Consider the following 19566-nt stretch of genomic DNA (forward strand, 5'->3'; position numbering starts at 1 on the left):
TGAAGTCTCGTGAGGGCTTAACAGGAATGATACCCACAAACATTGTGCACTATGTTGTTAACAAGAAAGAAATTTCACATAAACCCTAGTTCTTATTCATGAGCAAACTTAAAAAGACAAACACCATCATCACCGTCAAAAGGAAATCCAGAATCAAATCACTCATAAATGGACAATTGAGACCTCATATGTTCTAAAAAGTGTAAAGTGTAATTAGCATACAATCATGAAGCTTTCTGCTTAAACTCAAGACAAGTTCCATAAAATTTGAAAGAATCCCTAACTAATGAAACAACCGAGGCAAGATATGCATTATTTTTTTTTTTAATAGGCTTTGCAATGTCTAACTCCCTTAAGCTTTCTAATTGACTCATGTAACAAGTGTTAGGCCAATGACTCCCATGCCAGGTGGCTTTAGGGCACTAGATGTAGAACATCTCTAAGGGCTTATTAACTTAAGTCAAAAAGGCTACGAAGTCAGATTAGCCATATCATAAATCAACACTAAACTTCACACCTTTTGACGCGAACACTCAATGCTTAACGAGGCAAGAGGTCCGGTTACTCAGTGAAAAACTCAACATGATCTTTATTTTCTTTTTCCTTCTCTTTTTTATTTATTTTTCTTCTTTATATATATATATATATATATATATATATATATATATCTTGCAAGCCAATGGTTATTCATCAAATAGGTCATCCAACAAATCTCAAAGAGAACAAGCTTAAGCTCAAACATCATACGTCACAGAAAACATGCTAATGTGCTCATAAAAATTTATTTCAAAACAAGTGAAATCTCTTTTACCCAAAAATAAGTCAAAGGACTCAAACTTCTAATGACATAATGATGATGTTCAACCCTTTAAGCAAGCTAATGAAATGCAAATCACAGTTATAGTTTAACTCAAACTTGACAACAACATAGCACAATTTTTTTTTTTTTTTTTTTCAAATTTTTTAACACAAAATGACAAATAAAAATAAACAAATAAAAACAAAAATAAATAGACAAAGTGTTTTTCCATACCCCCAAACTTGAATTACACATTGCCCTCAATGTGTAGTATAGAAATACATTACCGGAAGTAAGGAAATCGGAGTGTGAACAAGGCTAGGGCGTCCCCTAAACTTAAACACCAAGACACTTGTCAACAAAAACTAACAGCAATATTTTTTTCACAGAAACAAAACATCAAAAGATCAATTGCTGTTAGAAACAAAACAAATAAATAGAAATGCAATATAATGAAAAAGGAAAGAAAAAATTTGTGGAGTGAAGTGCAGAAAATAAACTGGAGGAGAAAACTTTACAGTGCTTCCCCCTATCATGCGGATGTCCAACCAATCCCTTCCACCCCTTCTTCTTCAAAACTTCATACCCCTCTGGAAGGAGATTTCGCCATCTTTTGTAGAATCTCTTACTTTGAAGGATCTTCTTAGGAAAGTGGTTCCTAGATTTGTGTGCTTGTGTGCACAAGTCTTTGAGTATCTTGACAAAAGATGGCTCTTTGATACATTCAGGCAATGAAGCTTTGGGCTCTTGATATGTCTTAAGATGGACAGTGATGCATGCCAGAGCTTCAGTACTCACTTCCATGTCACTGGGCAGATTAGGATCCATTGGGAGTTCACCATTTTCATGGTGCTCAACTTGCTCAAAGTGCTCAACTTGCTCATCTTTCTCTTCCTCCTCTTTGTTATCCACAATTTCCTCACTCTCAAGTGTGATGGTGACTTGGGCATGCTCATGATAAGAATTTTCGGAATCATCCTCATCCATCATGTAGTGCCTTTCAGCCATCAGTTGACTTTGAAGCTCTTCTTCCTCTATTCTGTTGAAGTCAGCAACTAGATGACCGATCTGTCCTTCTATCTTGGTCATGGCCTGCTTAAGTTCTTGTATGTCTCTGCCATTAGCCATGTTGGAATTCCTCAGCTCCTGTACAGCTTGATTGGTAAAACCTTTTAGCTCTTGTATAGCTTGGGAGTTGGAATTCTTGAGCTCTTGTATAGCTTGGGAGTTGGACTGGTCGACTTTTTCTATTAGTGTTTTCATCATGGCTTCCAGTAATGACTGTGGTGCAGGCTGTGGCTCTTGAGTGGTAGACTGATAATTAGGAGGTTGAGCTCGATGATCGAATTGTGGATATTCTGAATGGTGCAATTCATCAAATTGGTGAGCATAATTTCCTGTAGCTTGAGCTGATCGTGAGAAATCATATTGGTTGCTCCAGTCCGGGTTATAACAATTGAAATTTGAATCAAACCCCGGGCTAGAGAAACTAGTGTTCATTTGTTCATATGAAAAGTTAGATTTAGCTGTTCTGATTTGGTATAATTTGTCCCATAAGTCATCGAGCTCAGCTCGCAGATCTGGACAATTGTTTTCCTCATGATAAGGATTGAAACAAAATGAACATGGTTTATGTGAGTAAAAATTTTGAGGATAGTTGGTAGGAGCTGGTGTCCTATAACTAGGAGATGCATTCAAATCATTAAAATGAAAATTCATGCTTCCCCTCACTTTTTAGCATGCAGATATCCCACAAAAAAATGCTTCCCCTCACTTTTTAGCATGCAGATATCCCACAAAAAAATTTTTTTTTTTTTAAATAAAATAAACTAAAAGAACAGCTAACACAAAAAAAATGAAAATGAAAATTTAAAAACTCACAAAAAGGACCAAAAATAAATTTTTGGCAAAGATCTACGGAACTGCTGCTTTTGCTATGAGTGCGCTTGATCGCGCTGATGTGCGGAAGGTGCTGCGGCAGAACTGTAAAACAAGCCAAACAAAACAAAAAACAACAAGAACAATCTCTTTTTTTTTTTTTTTATTAGTAACACGAATAAAACAAAACAAATTGCAGAAAAATAAAATCCTAATTATAACTAGTAGAAGAATAAAACTAATTTAGAAATAAATTGGTTTCAAAAATTGAACAATTCCCCGGCAACGGCGCCAAAAACTTGTTGTGCAAATTTATTTAACTTGCAAGTGCACGAATCGATTGTAGTTTAATGGATTGCAAGTGCGAGGTCGATCCCACAGAGAATTGTATTTTTGAAAGAGCAATTTATATCTAAACTAATTAAATCCTAATCTAGTTTCAAAAGGGTTTTGATTTTTGAGTTTTGAAAATTAAAGGATAAACATAAACTAAATAAAATAAGTAAATCTAAGGATAAAGGTACTAAGGTTTGGGAATTCACACTCACCAAATCATAACAACATACTTTATGTTCATCAATATTAATCCGAAGTTCTCACAAATTAAATCACAGATATATTTTACTATGCTTCAAAGAATTAATCAAACCATCCCATGTATCCATTCATTGACCAAATCACAAAAGGAATCCAAATTCAATTGAAACACCAGATGTATCCGTAGAACAAATCACAAGGGATATCCAATTTTTCTGAGTTAAAAGCTAAGCAATCAATCATATGAAATTATCCCAAATCATCAAATGTATCCTTGAATCACAAGAGATATCCAAGAATCACTCCATACAATTGATTAGAAGTAAAACAATTGAAATATAAAACCCAATAAAATCAGAATAATAAAAACTTACATAAAAGTATTGATGTTCTTCATCGGTGAGGCTTCATCCCCAACCTTAGTTGAGAATTTAGCTCCACATAAAAATAAAATTTAAACCTAAACCTAAACCTAAAGAAAAACTAAACAAAAGAATTTTGCTCTCTGGGATTGTGTATCTTTTCTTGAATGCAAAGAAGTCTATTTATAGGCTTAGGAAAGTCCTAGCAGCCCAAGTAAACCTAGATAATTCGGAGGTCTGTCTCCCAGTCAAAATAGAAGTCTGAAATCGGAATAGGATTCGTCCAGATTTGTGTCCTTTAATTACGATGCAATTTTTACATAGTAACTGTACGAATTACGAACATCCTATTTCACAACAAATTGTAGTATTTTGAGCTAGCTTTCCAATGCCATTTGAATCACTTCAATCCGATATTTGATCGGAGAGTTATGGTCAAAATACTAAGACGTGTGCAGAATCTGAATTTGAATCCGATCCGAAATCTTATCCAATCTGAACTTTAATCTGAACTTTAACTTTTCCTTAGATTTGGTTAGACTTAACCACCCAATCTAGGTTTTCTCAAAGTATGCTTTCTTCCAAACTTCGCATTTTTCCTTTAAAGCTGCAGTTTTTCTTCAATGACCTACAAAATACTAAAAACAGAAAACTAACACAAAATATTAAATAACGACACAGCTAAAGGATTAACTAATGTAAATAAAGGGGTCTAAATATGCAATATTTGGCACTTATCAGTATACACCCATGCCTAACTCGTTGCTTAGGAAAATCTATAGCTTAAGGTGTAGCGTCCCAGATTTTTATAGTCTTATTTCAGAGATATTTACTTGATGATATATTATTCATATTAGGTAATGACATTTATTTTGAGGTGGAGATATTTATTGAAGATATTAGGTAATAATATTTATTCTTGAGGAATTTATTAGATCTTATGAATATTATTGGAATGAATATTTATTTGAGGTTATTATATCATGATGTTGATTTTGTATGAGAGATTATGTCTTGATTATTTTATTGGGCGATTTAAGAAATATGATAATTGATGATTGATTGATATAATTTGGAGTATGATTGTAATAATTGGTGATTGATTTTATGAGTGAGGAATTTGTGGGATTCAGATTATTAAGGGAAATTAGGTGAAAATAATATGGGAGATTTTATTAGATTTGTTTTTAATACATTGGAGTGAAATTCACGCCTACTTTTCCCAATTTTCTCACCTGCTCCCACTCTTTCTTTCTTATTCCTTTTTATTCTTCTTTTCTATTATTTTCTTTCTTTTCTCCCTCTGCCGACAGCACTGCCCTTCCACTTTTCTTCTTTCTATTTTAGTCCTTCCTTTTTCTTATTTAAATGCCTCACTCATACAAAAGAGAGGAGAGAAACTGAGAGTGAGATGGGAAAAAGAAAGAGAGTTTAGGCGAGAGAGATAGAGAGAAAGTCAGTGAAGGGATAGTTATGGGTAAGGACCAACTGCTGCAGAACGGGTTTCAAGTAATTACCTTTGATGATCCATTCATGTAATCCACTGTAAGCATTCTTACTAACTGAGTATGATATTAATATCCAATAATACGGATTTTTGTGGTTTTATAACTTGTCTAGCATTTTGCTATATATATGATTCAACAATGATTTATATTATCGAAAATCAATTGACTCACTACTTCACAGTTTTTTGTAGTGCTTGCAGGAATGGAAAATCAAGGTAATTATGCAGTTGTGATTAGAGATTCATATTGAGATGTACAGAGATGCCAAGTTGGTTAAGTTTTGTCTAGAGTTTAGACTGTCGGATAGATTTGTATAAATGCCTTGTACGACATAGCTTTGGGTATTTTTGTATAAAGAAAAGTATTTTAACAGTATTTTTTTTGTATTGATAATTACAATTTTTCCGCAATAATATATGAGGTTGTTACAGGTTTCCTTTGTTCCAAACTCTGGGTTAACAATTTTCAGTTTTTTGGTGAGTGTTTTGCTATACAATCGAATAGGTGCAGACCCGGAAGTCAAAAACACAAAGTTTAACCTTGGGAAAAATTTACTTTACTCCTCTGAAGTTTGAGGTGTTTTTTAATTTGAATCCTAATGTTTAAAAATTTGCAATATACACCCCTAATGTTTTAAAAATTTTCAATTAGCACCCTTCGTTACTAATTGCTGTCTAAGTACACAAAAATTGCTAGCATAAGAGCAGGTGAGAGGCATCTGCTCATTTTCTTTTTCACTTCAACACCCACACGACACCCAAAATGAGTTGACGAGAAAAGAATCAAAACAGACGTTGAGTTTTAATGAGGGGCAATTACGTCATTTCACTAGTTAGGTTGGGTGCAAAATTGGAAGACGCAGCATAAAAATTCCATGTGAGACGCACGTGATGTCATTTTCGTCTACTTAAACGGCAATTAGTAACGGAGGGTGTTAATTGCAAATTTTTAAAACATTAGGGGATACATTACAAATTTTTAAATACTGAGATTCAGATTGAAAAACACGGGTAAAGTGAATTTTCCCCTTTAATCTCTCAAGCATGCCAAAACCCTAGTTCTCAATGATTACTTACCAGCCCTGTAGCATTGGTTCAGGGTTTTACAGTACCATATAGCTGGGCACTTTCAGACCCAGAAATTCAGGAACCCTAGTTCTCTGATGGTGCCATGACAATTCCAAATTCCAATAGTTTCAAGCATGGCAGTGGGAACTTAGGGTTTTGCAATGTGAATTGGAGCAATAAGAAATTTGTATTAAGGTCCAAATCGGCAGAGAGAGAGGAAAGTGGAGGAGAGCTGGGTAAGGAGAATTCTCATGATGCAATTGTTATTGGGCCCGGGATTGGAGGGTTGGTTGCGGCGACGCAGCTGGCGGTGAAGGGAGCTAGGGTTCTGGTTTTGGAGTAGTATGCTATGCGATACCTGGTGGATGGGTATACTTTTGATGTTGGGTCCTCTCTGATGTTTGGTTTCAGCAATAAGGTCAGTTTTAGAATGGATTCCTTGTGTTCTTTGGTCTTGCGCTTACTTGTTAGCTACTACTAATAGGAACTTTGAGTTTATGATGATTGAATTAAAATTTGGTTCATATCATAACATGTGATTTTGAAGAACTATGATGGTGTGAAGTAATTCTTGGACAATGCCATTGCATTGTGATCAAAAAACTATCATAGTTGAAAGGGAATCTGTCATTTGTCAATATGAAGAAATTAGAATACATCACTGCTATAGATGGTCTGTTCTGTGTTGGTGATAGCTGCTTTCCAGGACAAGGTGTTATAGCTGTAGCCTTTTCAAGAGTAGCTGCTGATATTGGTGATTAAGAGGCCTCTTCAAAATAGAATTAGCTTGTTAATGCCTGGAAATGATTTGGCCGATCTCTTTCACAGTGTTTTTTTTTTTTTTTTTTTGTAAATACGACAATCCATTAATAAACAGAAAGGTTACAAGATACAGAAGTTCCAGGGGTGGGTTCCCCAACAACAAACCTAGATCAAAATAAGTAGAGCTAATGAAAATAGAAAAACCAAACACCAAACAGGAAATGGGTTTCTGGGTCCTCTATTCCTTGGACATAAGCCAAGGATTGGGCCGCATAAAGCAGTTTAGGCTGCATAACAGAAGAGGATAGGTGTAACCCCATCCAAACCTCTGTCAGGCGAAAACAACCCCTGTGAGGGGGTCGAGGGGTGGAAGTACTACAAATCCCAGAAACAGATCCAACAAAAAAGAGTGACTCACTCCAGAAACAAAGGTCTCCACAATAGAAAACAACAAAAAACAGGGAGACCAAAACCCAAAAACAGATAAACAGAAAATACAACATAAAATGAGCACAAAAAACATCATCAGCAAGCTACCGGGGATGGTGGAGACTGGCGAAGACAGACGGCAAGCATCTATTATATTTAAGCTCATAGTTTTGACTTTAGTAGATAAGCATAAGATTGGTTCCAGGATGAAGCTTTGTCAAATTTTTAATTTTTTTTTTTGACAGGATCTTTATCAACAAACACTTCTCATTTGCCTAGATCTTTTCTTTAACGGGGCTTGAGAAGAAGTCTCCAATATTAGCATGATATTGGTTGGTTAAGGTCCTAAGGACATTGGCATGATATACCATATGGGAAAATATGAGATTCTGATTACCACTTGACTGCAAAATAATAGCTTGCTTGCCTAATGGCTGCAATCGATAGCAGGCTGAGGCATGAGCAAATTTGCTATCCTTTTATTTTTTCTCTGGAAAGGTCACCAATCAATGAAGCCAATTGAGGTATTTTGCGCAATGGCTATTTAATCAATGTCGATCGGCTCATGGGATTGCCCTGCAATTCTTATTTGCTAAGCCGACTTCATAATTATGTGTCTTTTGCTGATTGATTTGGTAGCAGATTGCTGGTTCTTTTATGTATAGGTCTAAATGGTTACTCTTGTATTACACTGATGCAAAAATTATCATATTTTGCCTTGCTGCATTTTCCCCTCAAGTCTTATTTACTGGATTTTAAAATTCATTCCTAAAATCCAGAAGTAGATTGTAGTTGTGAATACACAAATCTACTTTTTATACATAAGCTGTAATCAATTACAGTTGACATAAAACCATTGTTTTTAATAATAAGACCGCCGGTTACCACGAGTTCGAGATTTTCTGATATATCTGACAATTCTGCTTAAAGCGAAATAGAATTACACGCCTGTGGAAACATGTAGCATTCTCTTGATGCTATCTATCTGAGATGACTTTTGCTCATCAATGAACCTTGCTAGCATTTCTTTTCACCTTGACACTAAGGTCTTCGAGATATAGCCCCTGGAGCAGCTCTCTAGATCTATGCTGCTTTGCAGATTGCAACTTATTATTGGAGCTTCATCCTTCCCAAAGAAAGGCATGCCAGAAGACAGTAACAAAAAACCATGGCCACCGGGGCACCAACCTCTGTCAAACCATTGTCTAGTCTCATCCCATGTATGCTGGGTGTAATGTGTTCATACTGCACCTTGAGAAGAAGCTTGTATGTGTGGTAGTTGAAGGATAGATAGCGGATCCAAGAGATTAATATTATTGGAACTTTTTGCAAAATTGTGGAGAATGTATTGTTATTTCTGCCCTTAGATCTTATCTAGCAGCTCTTGAGAGTACATTTTTGCTAAGAATCTTGAACTGTAATATTTATGGTGAGGAGATCTTCCTTTTGTTTTGATATAATATAGTATAAATGAAAGGACATAGTTTTCTTTCAAACTGAATTGGATGAAATTACTCCAACCTATTTTATAAAAATGACGTGTCACTTTCCATGTGAGAAACACAATGGAGCGGTTCCTTTATTTATAAACATGAAAGTAAATGCAGATTTTGACTTCAGACTAATCAGAAAAACAAAAAACAAAAAGTTTCATGCTTACCTTCACAAAGAACCCACCAGCCAGCATCAAGATCATCACAGTTACTGAAGCCAGAGATGTTGCCCTCTTTAGGTCCATCAATGTAGCCCTAGCTAGTCAATTGGAAGGTCGCTTGTAGTCCAAGCCATTCCGCATACCAAACATACCTTTAGTCTATACATGTCAGCTGCTCGTTCTTTGCTCAGCATGGCTCTCTCTTGATGAAATGTGAAAATTGCTGTGAAGACAGGAAAGAATCCTCAGAAAACGCCAATGAAGAAAAACAACCCTGCCTCAAGGAAGGTAGGTTACAAGAACAGCCTATACGTACAGTTAATGATTGCATGAGAATGGCTGGACAAAGGACTTGAACTGCAAATAACAAGATTTTGGGCTTTCAAACTGTGCTGTCACATAATGTGGTTCGTTTGTTAATGCTTTTTGTTTGAAAAAGTGTTCTGATGTGACATAAAAAGAAAATAGTTTTTAATGTTTTGAATTGTTTGGTAATGTTTTTGTTTTAAAAACAAAAACCAAGAGGGATAATGAGAAAGTGTTAACAAACAAAGCGATCACGTAACATGGCATTGATAGAGAGACAAAATGAAACTTGAGCACGACTTTCATCCCTTGCAACTTCTTCTTCCTCTTCGGATTGTTTTCAACTAAGATTTGGCTTGCCTCTAATTATTAAATAACTGAAAATCTCCTGTGATTCAAATAAACAGTAAGGATTGCAAGCTTGAAAAAGAACTCATCGACAATGGTCAAGACTAAGATTCATCTTACAATCCTCACCGTTTATTAATAACTGGAAGCATGCCAAATCCTTCCAACTAATAAGGTGGCCACAGACTGATGGGAGAGATATTTCATGGGAGGAGGCCTATCACCTATGGACTCATGAAAAGCTAAACCAAAGGACCTGCCAAGCAATTTTTCTATGCTGTTAATATGAGGTTGAAATAAACTGAGAGATTAAACTTTGGTGATATTTGATTCCAAATCAGTGATTTAAGACATTTTTGTGAGTCACTCATAGGTGTTTCGAGTTGATCATGACAAAGTCATTATCTTAAACTTGGGAAACATGGGCCCAGGGAACTCGTGCACATTGGCCTGCTTCATAGACTGATATTGATGGGGGATGCAATCATACAAGGCAAATAAGTGTTTCCATGGGCCTTAGCTCCCACTGCAGACAATTGGCAAATAGACCATTGGGTGGTGGTTCAATGGTCGAATTCTGTGATGGGAATCTCCAATGCATGATTAGTGTAAGTAAATTATCTTAGTTCTCATTGATGCTCTAATGATGCTAAGTCAGGCTATGACTGATGAAGCACTTGCGGTTCTTAGGGTGAAAAGGCGAGCAGTTATTAACTGTTTGCTAACCACTTTTGAAGGTGGTTAGGAAAAATTGTTAACCGCCTATATATATATATACATGAAATGATGTTATTTTTATGTTTAAAATTTTAAATAGATATAAAAATGTATAAAAATCGAAAAACAATGTCGTATGTAGTATGATATTATCTTATTACCATAGAAACAACATTGTTTTGGTTTTTTTTTTTTTTTAAAAAAAAATAAAAATAATTTTTTTTTTCTTTTAAAAAGCGGTTAGCGGTTATTAGAGTTACTAACCGCTGCCTGCCTGACCGGTTAGTAAATTTTACCAACCGCCTTTTCACTCCTAGCAGTTTTCACTACCTAGGCTCATTATGTGCGACTCACAGTAAGTATGTGCTACTTTGGTCAAGTCTAACGTTTGACAAGCCGAGTGGAATGGGACCCGTCTTGCCTCCCTTATGTCATTGCCAACCTTGAAAACAAGAAAATAGAAAGGACAATGAGAAGGGCCAAGTAAAGGGTCCATTTGAAAATCCAGCATCCGTGTGGAAATGGGCTACATTAATCTATCAACTTTAGGATTGATTTGGTCTTTTGATGAGATAACATTTTTTTAATTCAACGTTTGACTTGTGTGAGCCTAACTGTAGATAAAGCCTTCACATGATTCCTTAGTGTCCTCCAATAACACTATGAGAATATATTTTAAAACAAATAAATAAATAAAAAGACTTTAATTAATTATATATGGAGTCGTCTTCGAGGAAAGATTAAAGACATTTTTGTGACGGGTTCAATGTAAAATGACATGAGAAAGAATATAAAACGTCCATGACACTTCCTTTTGTATCAAACGCCCAATACAATATTTGAGTCAATTTGACAAAGTTTGCTTGAAAACTCTACTTAAATGCTAATTAATCAAATGGATTTTTAGACGTGACACCCGCTACTAACATATTTTTTTTTAAAAAATAACTTAATATTGTTTAAAAAAGAAAAGAAAAGATGATGATACTAATGCTTTGATGGCGTCAACCGCTCTCTCTAGCCACCCCTTGTGGTTTGCTGATGGTTGCCTTGAGGTGGCCACCAAACCAATCTGACGACCCTGAAAAGGTTGCCAGTCGGATGTAGCGGCCACCACCAAGGCAGCCAGAATACCACCACGGTGGCGGTGCCATCACCATGGTGACAACACTTTTTTGGTAAAATACTTTTTCAAAATTTTACCAAATCAACCCTCTATTTTTTTTTATTTTTTTATTTTGGCCGATAAATTCATCGGTTGCTAAAATAAAGCCTAAAAAGAGAGAGAATTGAAAGAGTCTAATATTAACCATGCCATGCATCCGGACTATTGGAGCAAAGTTGGGTTTTTTTTTTTTTTTTTTTTTTTTTTTTTTTTTTTTAAATTGGGTTGGAGAATTTCTTCTAATTTCTATTAAATTGATATATAATTAAAATGCGCGTACACATGAGAATCAGAGGCATCTTGAACACATGTCACTTTAATTCAACCTTTTTTTTTAAAAAAAAAAAAAAAAAATTAAATTCCAACTCATTTGAGAGGAAAACCTAATCATGACTTTCGACACATTCTTTTCCGGCCACATAATGGGACTTATGTCACGTACATTAGTCATGTTAGGGTTCCATTATATGGTTTGCAAGATCAATTATGTACCAAAATAATCCAACCAACGATGCTTCCATTTGTTTCCCTTCAAAATCATAGAGGAAAGAGAGAGAGAGAGAGAGAGATTGCGTAGTAATAATGGCTTTGTTGTTGAGTTCACACTTCACATGCCCTTTTGAAAACGAAAGGGAAAAGGAATATAACAAAAGACAAATTATGGTTTAAAGGCAAAGGCGTACAACATGGGGCCAGAGCTTTAACGTTGCCTTTGGGACAAAATATGTTGCCCCTCCTTCCTCTCCATTCGGTGCCTTTCAAACATCTCAAGGGCTAATAAAAATACTCTTACCTCTTTGCCAATGGCCTGGGATCCCGGGCTGTCCGTCCGGGCACCTGATTGAATACCTGTTCGAACAAAGTAAAGTTTAGGTGTCAGAAATACTTTTTTCTATTGTGACGTTCATTTTCACTGAGTTGACGTATTTCGGCCCTCGTTTGTATTTTTTTCCTTTTGATTTTTATTTTTTTTCATAAGGCAAAGTTGATAGATTTGATTCTAGCTTTATGGCATCATTTGGATGACTTTACCAGATTTAAAATCTTTGGGCTAGTCACCATCATTATTGCCCCAATTTCACATGTTTCTTTATTGAGGTTTCGCACACCTATTTATTATTTTATACCAAATATTAAAAAAATAAAAAATAAATAAACAAAAGGTCAGTAGTGGTGAAGCTAAATTTATGCATTCAAAAAAGAGAAATCTCATAATATCTTCAGCAGTAAAGGGAGATAGATTCACTCTATTACAAAAGGCCACATATGTTATATGATCATAAATTTTTTTCAAACTGGTATGAAAAAAAATATCCTCAAACTCATAAAAGATAGTGTCAAGTGTCTGTAAATTGTTATTAATGAGGTTTTATATGGGTTGGAGGATATTTTTTTCAGACCGGTTTGGAGGAAGTTTCTGTCAATGTTCATGTTATATATATAGTTTAATTTTAGCTTTTCAACTTTATTTTTGGGTCTTTGAAGTTACATTTCAAGAAATATAAAGCCAAAAGGAGATTATAATAGGTATAAGCTTTGATTTTTTTATCATTAAAATAATAAAATATATATATATTCTCAAGGACATGGTTTTTAATGTTTGTCCTCATCCCAACTCCTCTTCAATTGTCCAAAATATGAATTTTTCCAAACGACCTCCTATATAGTAGTTGAGAGCATGCAATGAGCTTGATTGTAATAGAAAAATGAAAAGGAAAGTGTTGAGGGTATTACAACTTTTGTTAAAATTTGTTTACAAACTCACGTGACAATCTAGACTCCACATGAATACCATATGTGTAGCACAACATATGAGGGAAAAAGTTAACCAACAAAATTTGACACGTAATTTAATTATTTAAGACTGATATGATAAATGTCACGTCAGTTTATAATAAAAATTACATCGATTTATAAGGAACTTATAATAAAAATTGTAGTATTTATGGCGGTAATAGAACAAAAAGAAGGGACATTGAAATTCCTATTATAAATTGACAAGTTAATATACTCTTTGTCTATATGATTTTACTTATTCTTCGTTGAAGTGAAACTACAACCGTTGGAAGTGTAGAATATAAAGCTAATCATTCGAGAGGGAATAAAGATATCATCTTTCTTCCCTTTCATATTTGGTCGTGGAAAAATGGTAACCCTCCCAACAACATAGGAAATATGCATGATTTGGTTGGCTGATGATCCAAGAAAGATTCTTGGTTAACCATGAACAAGAACATATATAATGGATCCCAAAGTCTTGAAATCTCTCTCTCATAAATTGACAAATACGTAAAGAATTAATTAAATGATGAAATTTACTGTTCTTTTACTAATTTAGAGTTTTGAAACAACTGAAGATTTAACATGGTATTAGAACAAATTAATGTTTTGAGTTCGATCTCCGACTCCACAGTTTAACAAATTTTAATTAAATATTTTATGCGTTAGGCGTCATTTGTTAATAGGGCGTTTGAGTCCACATGTGACGGTGTAAGAAAAATTGATAAAGTATAAATTAAATGATTATATTGTACGTATGTCAATGAGAATATGAGATTAACAAGTCAATGAGTCTGCTTTTGTTGCTAATGATACTTAAGAAACTACAATTAGGCAAAATGGAAATTAGTCCTAACTTAGCATGTTTGTTTGCAGTGACTTGGACATAGTCAACCTTTTTGCCAAATATCATAAGATCGAATTAAATACTTGAAAAATTTGGTGATAAGATCAACTAATTTCCACCAAAATTTATGTCCATATCTGGTGCATAAATAAACATGTTTATTTGTTCTTGAAGTGGTGCTATCACCTTTATGTGATGGCTCCATTCCACAACCATTTTGTTAAGAAAATCAGGCAATTTTTATTTCACATGTTTATGTGAAGTAAAAATGGGTCAATTCAGAGGTTTAAAGAGGAGCAAAGGGGTTTCAATGCAGGACTACTACATGGGGTTTGCCTTATTCACTAGAAACAAACAAAAGATAACGTACATGAAATGATTTTAGAAGTGGGGTGAATAGATATTAATTCCTACAATAATTTTCTCGACCCCGGGTTTGATGTCATGTGATAAAGATGTTAAATATACGATTGACGTCATTTATTCAACTATTCACGTTGTTTGAAAAACTACGTGAAACTACAATTTTTTTTGTAGTGCTCTAGAAAGGGCATATCAACATTTACGCTCTACTAGTCAAAGGTTATTTTGACGAGCGCCTAGTCGATATGTAAATTTTTGAGTAAATATAGTTGCATTTAGCTATTTACTTTAACTTAAAAATTAGTGAACTGCTGTAGTGCTCACCAAATTTGTAAAGAATTGTAGCTCATCAAACGTTACGTGACTTTGGAATGTAAAGCTTTAAAAAAAGAAAGAATATTTAAATAAAATAATGAAAGTTGATAACTAAAATAGAAAGTATGATGGAAGTGTTTTAGAAAAATTGGTAGTTAAAATAAAAATAAATAAATAAATAAACTTTTTAGCTGAAATAGAAAAGAAATTTGTTGAGCTGGATATATATATATATATATATATATATATAGAGAGAGAGAGAGAGAGAGAGAGAGAGTAATGTTCTGTACTACATTTTTATCTCACAATGATTCTACAATACAGACGTGGCAACTCTAATCAATTCTTAATTTTTTTTATTTTTTTTTTATAATAACTAGAATTAATCCAAAAGTTATTTAGGGTTTCAACATTATCATTATAAGATAATTATATATATATATATATATATAGAGAGAGAGAGAGAGAGAGAGAGAGAGAGAGTTGCTTTGCAATTTCCTGGCATGTCCATATATAACCTAGACTTTTTAGGTTGACCGCATCTAGAGCATGTGCTGCAGTGGAGACCAATGGTCATGCATGGAGCCCCAAAACTTTACATTTTCCAAAGAAACAAACAGAAAAAAAAAAAAAAATAAAATAAAATTAGGGAGATCACTTAAAATTGTAGGACATGCACATTGGTCCACACTCCGGACTGGCTCTATCCTCCATGAACTGCACATGAGCTGCCAACCTTTCGGCCTGGGATTGCACCATTTGCACCCTTAATTATTTCCCTTCTTATCAAATGGGTCATTTGGTGGCCTTACTCATATGAACCCTACATGGATTTAGACCCTTTGCAATGAGGATACTTTCATGCAAAAGGTTATTCGATCAAGATTCACTTATTCAGACAGGTGTTCAGACAGCTCGAACTCTATCTATCTATCTATATAGTTGGAGCCCCACTTATTCTAACTGTATGCCGACCCTGTCAACTTCGACGACAACCTATTGCACGTGATCCCTATCCTATCCTCGAACATATAATCTTATGGGTTATTTTTGTTGTTATTAATTTTTCTTTAATTCTTTATCCCTTAATTTTAATCTTCTTCCTCATGCATGCTGACAATTCTGTCGAGAAGCCATTAATGCAAATGAATGGTAAAGTTGGGACAAAAGTGGCAGCAACTTACTGTTTAGAGGTCTCACTCCCCTGATATGGGGTCCCTGGCCTACTGTTCTTAGTTTAAGAATGCAGGAGCAATGGAGCAAGTGTAGCAGGATTCTGGTTGGATTTCAGGATTAGTCCTTATTTTAACTTTGAGCCATATCTTTTTGGTTTTTTCAGACACAATTGCTGATGAAATACCGTACAATCAATTAGGCTAAGCGTCTCTTTGAGTGTATGTTTGAGTAGCCTAAAAATGCGTTTAACACTAAAAAAAATCCGTTTTTTTTGTTAAAAAAAGTACTCCTTTAGTAAAAAAAATTGAAAGCACTTTTAAGGGTCCAAAAAGCCTAAAAATAGCCAAAACGCACTTGACTTGAGCATTATACTTTAGTGAGACTATGCTAAAATTTCCTCTCTATATACATACACCAATTGACTTAAGCGTCAGAGTAGTCTTGTCGAATACAACTCAAACGAACCCTCTACCCTCTTTCCCTTCCTCACAAATTATCTCTTTGGTGAATGTTGTGCAGTCACTGTACAAACAAGTTTGAACTTTGACTCAATTATTTACTCCTATTTTAGTTAAATATTCATGTGTCGATACTGAACTTCACTTGTTAAGGGATAGTTTAGGCTTGCACGTGAGATAAATGTTAAAATATTAATCATCCCATCTTTTGTTAGCTTAAATTTTTAAAATAATCATTTATATAACAAAAGTACCAAATCATAAGATTCAATAATACCAAATGCTATCCACATGCTTCGTCAGAGATTGATGTCCAGTTATTTCACTAATTAGATGTAAGAGTTTTTACATTCGACTCAATAAATATTTAGTTAAAATTTAGATAAATATTTTTTTTTTCTAGTTTAGCTATCAAATTTTTCAAAATACCAACAGTTTAACTCTTTACTTTCACTTTTTCATTTAAAAAATATATATATATATATTTTATCTACTTTCCCTATTTCCAAAGAAAGAGAGAATCATGTTGATTTATTTATTTATTTATTTTTGTTATCAATATAAATTAGGGAAAATTACTTTTTACCCTTCTAAAGTTGGCAACGATTTTCAATTCGAACCCTAAAGTTTTAATTTTTGCAATCCACCCCCCAAAGTTCTAAATTTTTACAATTTAACCAATTGTATCCAAAATTTCTCATATTGTCCCTAATTTTTAATTTTTAATTTTTTTATAAAAAATTTTAAAAAAACATTCAAGGTGGCCATAGCCACCCCTTTGGCCATCTTGGCCATTTTTGCACCCCCTAAATTTGTTTTTTATTTTTATTTTTTTTTTTTTTAAATAAAAAATAAAAATAAGGGCAATATGAGAATTTTGGGATAATATTGGTCGAATTGAAAAAAAATTGAAACTTTATGGGGATAGATTACAAAAATTGAAACTTTAGTGTTCAAATTGAAAAACGCTGTCAACTTTGAGAGGTAAACTGTAATTTTTCCTATAAATTATAAACTATTGACCTACAGTGCTCAAATAAATTTGCTTCAACAAATCTTTAACCATTTTGCTAAGCCGAATGGGGAGCCTTTTTCTTTTTTCCCTACAGATGTGGAGCCAAAATAATTTTTTTGAACTATTTTGTCGAGCTCAATGTGAATGCAATAAGTGGGGATCTAAAATATAAAAAGATGTTGGAAATGGAAGCTTCTTCATAAAGGAAGTCATGCTTTGGAACCATTCAAGAAAACAGGATAACTGTTTCTAACAAAACCATGTCCATATGTCATCATAATCATGAATCGGAAAGCTGGCATGGGAATTAGAAGAAAAAACAACCTTCAATTTTCTCGTGTAATAGAGGGTGAATTGTATGAGCTATGGCTTACACCATGTGATCACTTTCTTTCATATAAATTAATTAATTAAGTTTTCTTTTTTGGGTAACTTCTTTTGAGTTTGATTAGACAAAAAGATAAACACAAGATTTAGATTCCAATCTTGACGTCAAAATTTATTCTCATCTCAATTAATAGTAGATAGTTTGAAAATCTTTATTCCGTTATGCAATGGATTTGAGTAATGCTATACATTATTTCTTATTTTTCTAATCTCATGTAATGTTGTGTCAAACAAAAAGTTGATCGGTTTCTCAAAAAAATGTTTGAGTGTTGATTAAGTAATTAAAAGTCTGTTTGGGATTGCGTTTGAGAAATAGAACTTTTAAGTCAAAAAAACATTTTTTTGACAAAAGCTTCATTTGTAAGCTTTTGCCGAAACTGCGTTTTGGCCATTTGACCTTTAAAAACGCTTTTAGTTTTTTTTTACTAAATGGGTATTTTTTTTCAAACGAATTTTTTGAGTGTTAAATGCACTTTTAGGCTATTCAAACGCACACTCAAACCGCCCTTAGAGCCTGTTTGGTAATTTAACATTATATTAGAGCTAAAGGTCCTAGAATCGAATCTTGACTCCGTCAAATTACCCCCATTTAAATTAAATATTTTACGTATTGAGCTTCACCTATTAAAAGGGAGTTTGAACCCACACGTGAGGGAAAATGTTAAAGTGTTGATTAAGTAATTAAATTTACCTATTCCTATCAGCTTAAGCTTTTAGGATATATAACTAGTAATTTAACAAAAATGCACTGGAATTTGAACCCACATGTAAGGGGGAGTGTTAAAATGTTGATTAAGTGATTAAATTTACCTGTTCTTATCAGCTTAAACTTTTAAGATATATAACTGGTAATTTAACAAAATGCACTTTTCAGAAGAGAATAACTTTTATTGGGTGATTTTTGAATTTTATGGATATTAATAGATAACTTTGATATTTTTACGTTACTCATTTTTCTTCTATTCTGATGTGTCATGGTATCAGTGAAAAGTTATTTGTATGAAGTTTCTATAAAAAAAAATACTATTCTCAAAAGGAGAAGAGAGATGCGAGATAACGTATAGAATTACTGGAGAAATGTAACTGCTTTCAAGACTTCTTTGAATGTTAGCGAGAAGATAATTTTATTCGGTGAATGTAGCGGCCGGAAATGGCGAAGGAAACAAAGAACAATCGCTATTGGAGGATCCACCACCAAATGAACGGTCACAATCAATTTGTCCTGATTCCTCCGTGATGCTGCCCAATTCATCAACGGTGCAGCTACCTTACCATGCACATGCATGTCACCCTATTACTGTAACTTCACCCACCACTAAATTATATATGTAATTTGATCATTTTTAAATTTGATAACCTTCGGATATAGGGGTTATATGCTTGTATTAAAGCAGCCAATTAATAAAAAAGAAAGAGAGAGAGAGAGAGAGAAAAAAAAAAAAAAGCCTTTTAACTATTAACTACATAATTAATGATTTAGTTTTATTAATTTAAATGGCTATTATTATAAAATGTTGATGCAAATTTTTACACGGTCGGACCGAAGGAAACAAGGAAAAGGGCTATTAGAATGGCGCTGACGTGAGATAACAGGAGAGCTTCCGAACCGGTAAGACGCAAAAATTAAGAACACAAAAAATAAACAATCACTAAACATTGAGATTTACATGATTCACCACTAAGGGTTACGTCTA

General features: G+C 33.9%; 1 long non-coding RNA gene across 1 annotated transcript; it reads right to left on the reverse strand.

Moving 5' to 3' along the window:
• Nucleotides 1-9148: 9148 nt before the first annotated feature.
• On the reverse strand, nucleotides 9149-9920 carry LOC132176352 (uncharacterized). Its single transcript, XR_009439512.1, has 3 exons — nucleotides 9780-9920; nucleotides 9313-9690; nucleotides 9149-9219 (listed from the first exon to the last, which is right to left on the reverse strand). It is a non-coding gene; the product is annotated as an uncharacterized LOC132176352 (long non-coding RNA).
• Nucleotides 9921-19566: the final 9646 nt, after the last annotated feature.

Source organism: Corylus avellana, chromosome ca1 (assembly GCF_901000735.1).
Source record: "Corylus avellana chromosome ca1, CavTom2PMs-1.0".
NCBI classification, from domain to species: Eukaryota; Viridiplantae; Streptophyta; class Magnoliopsida; order Fagales; family Betulaceae; genus Corylus; species Corylus avellana.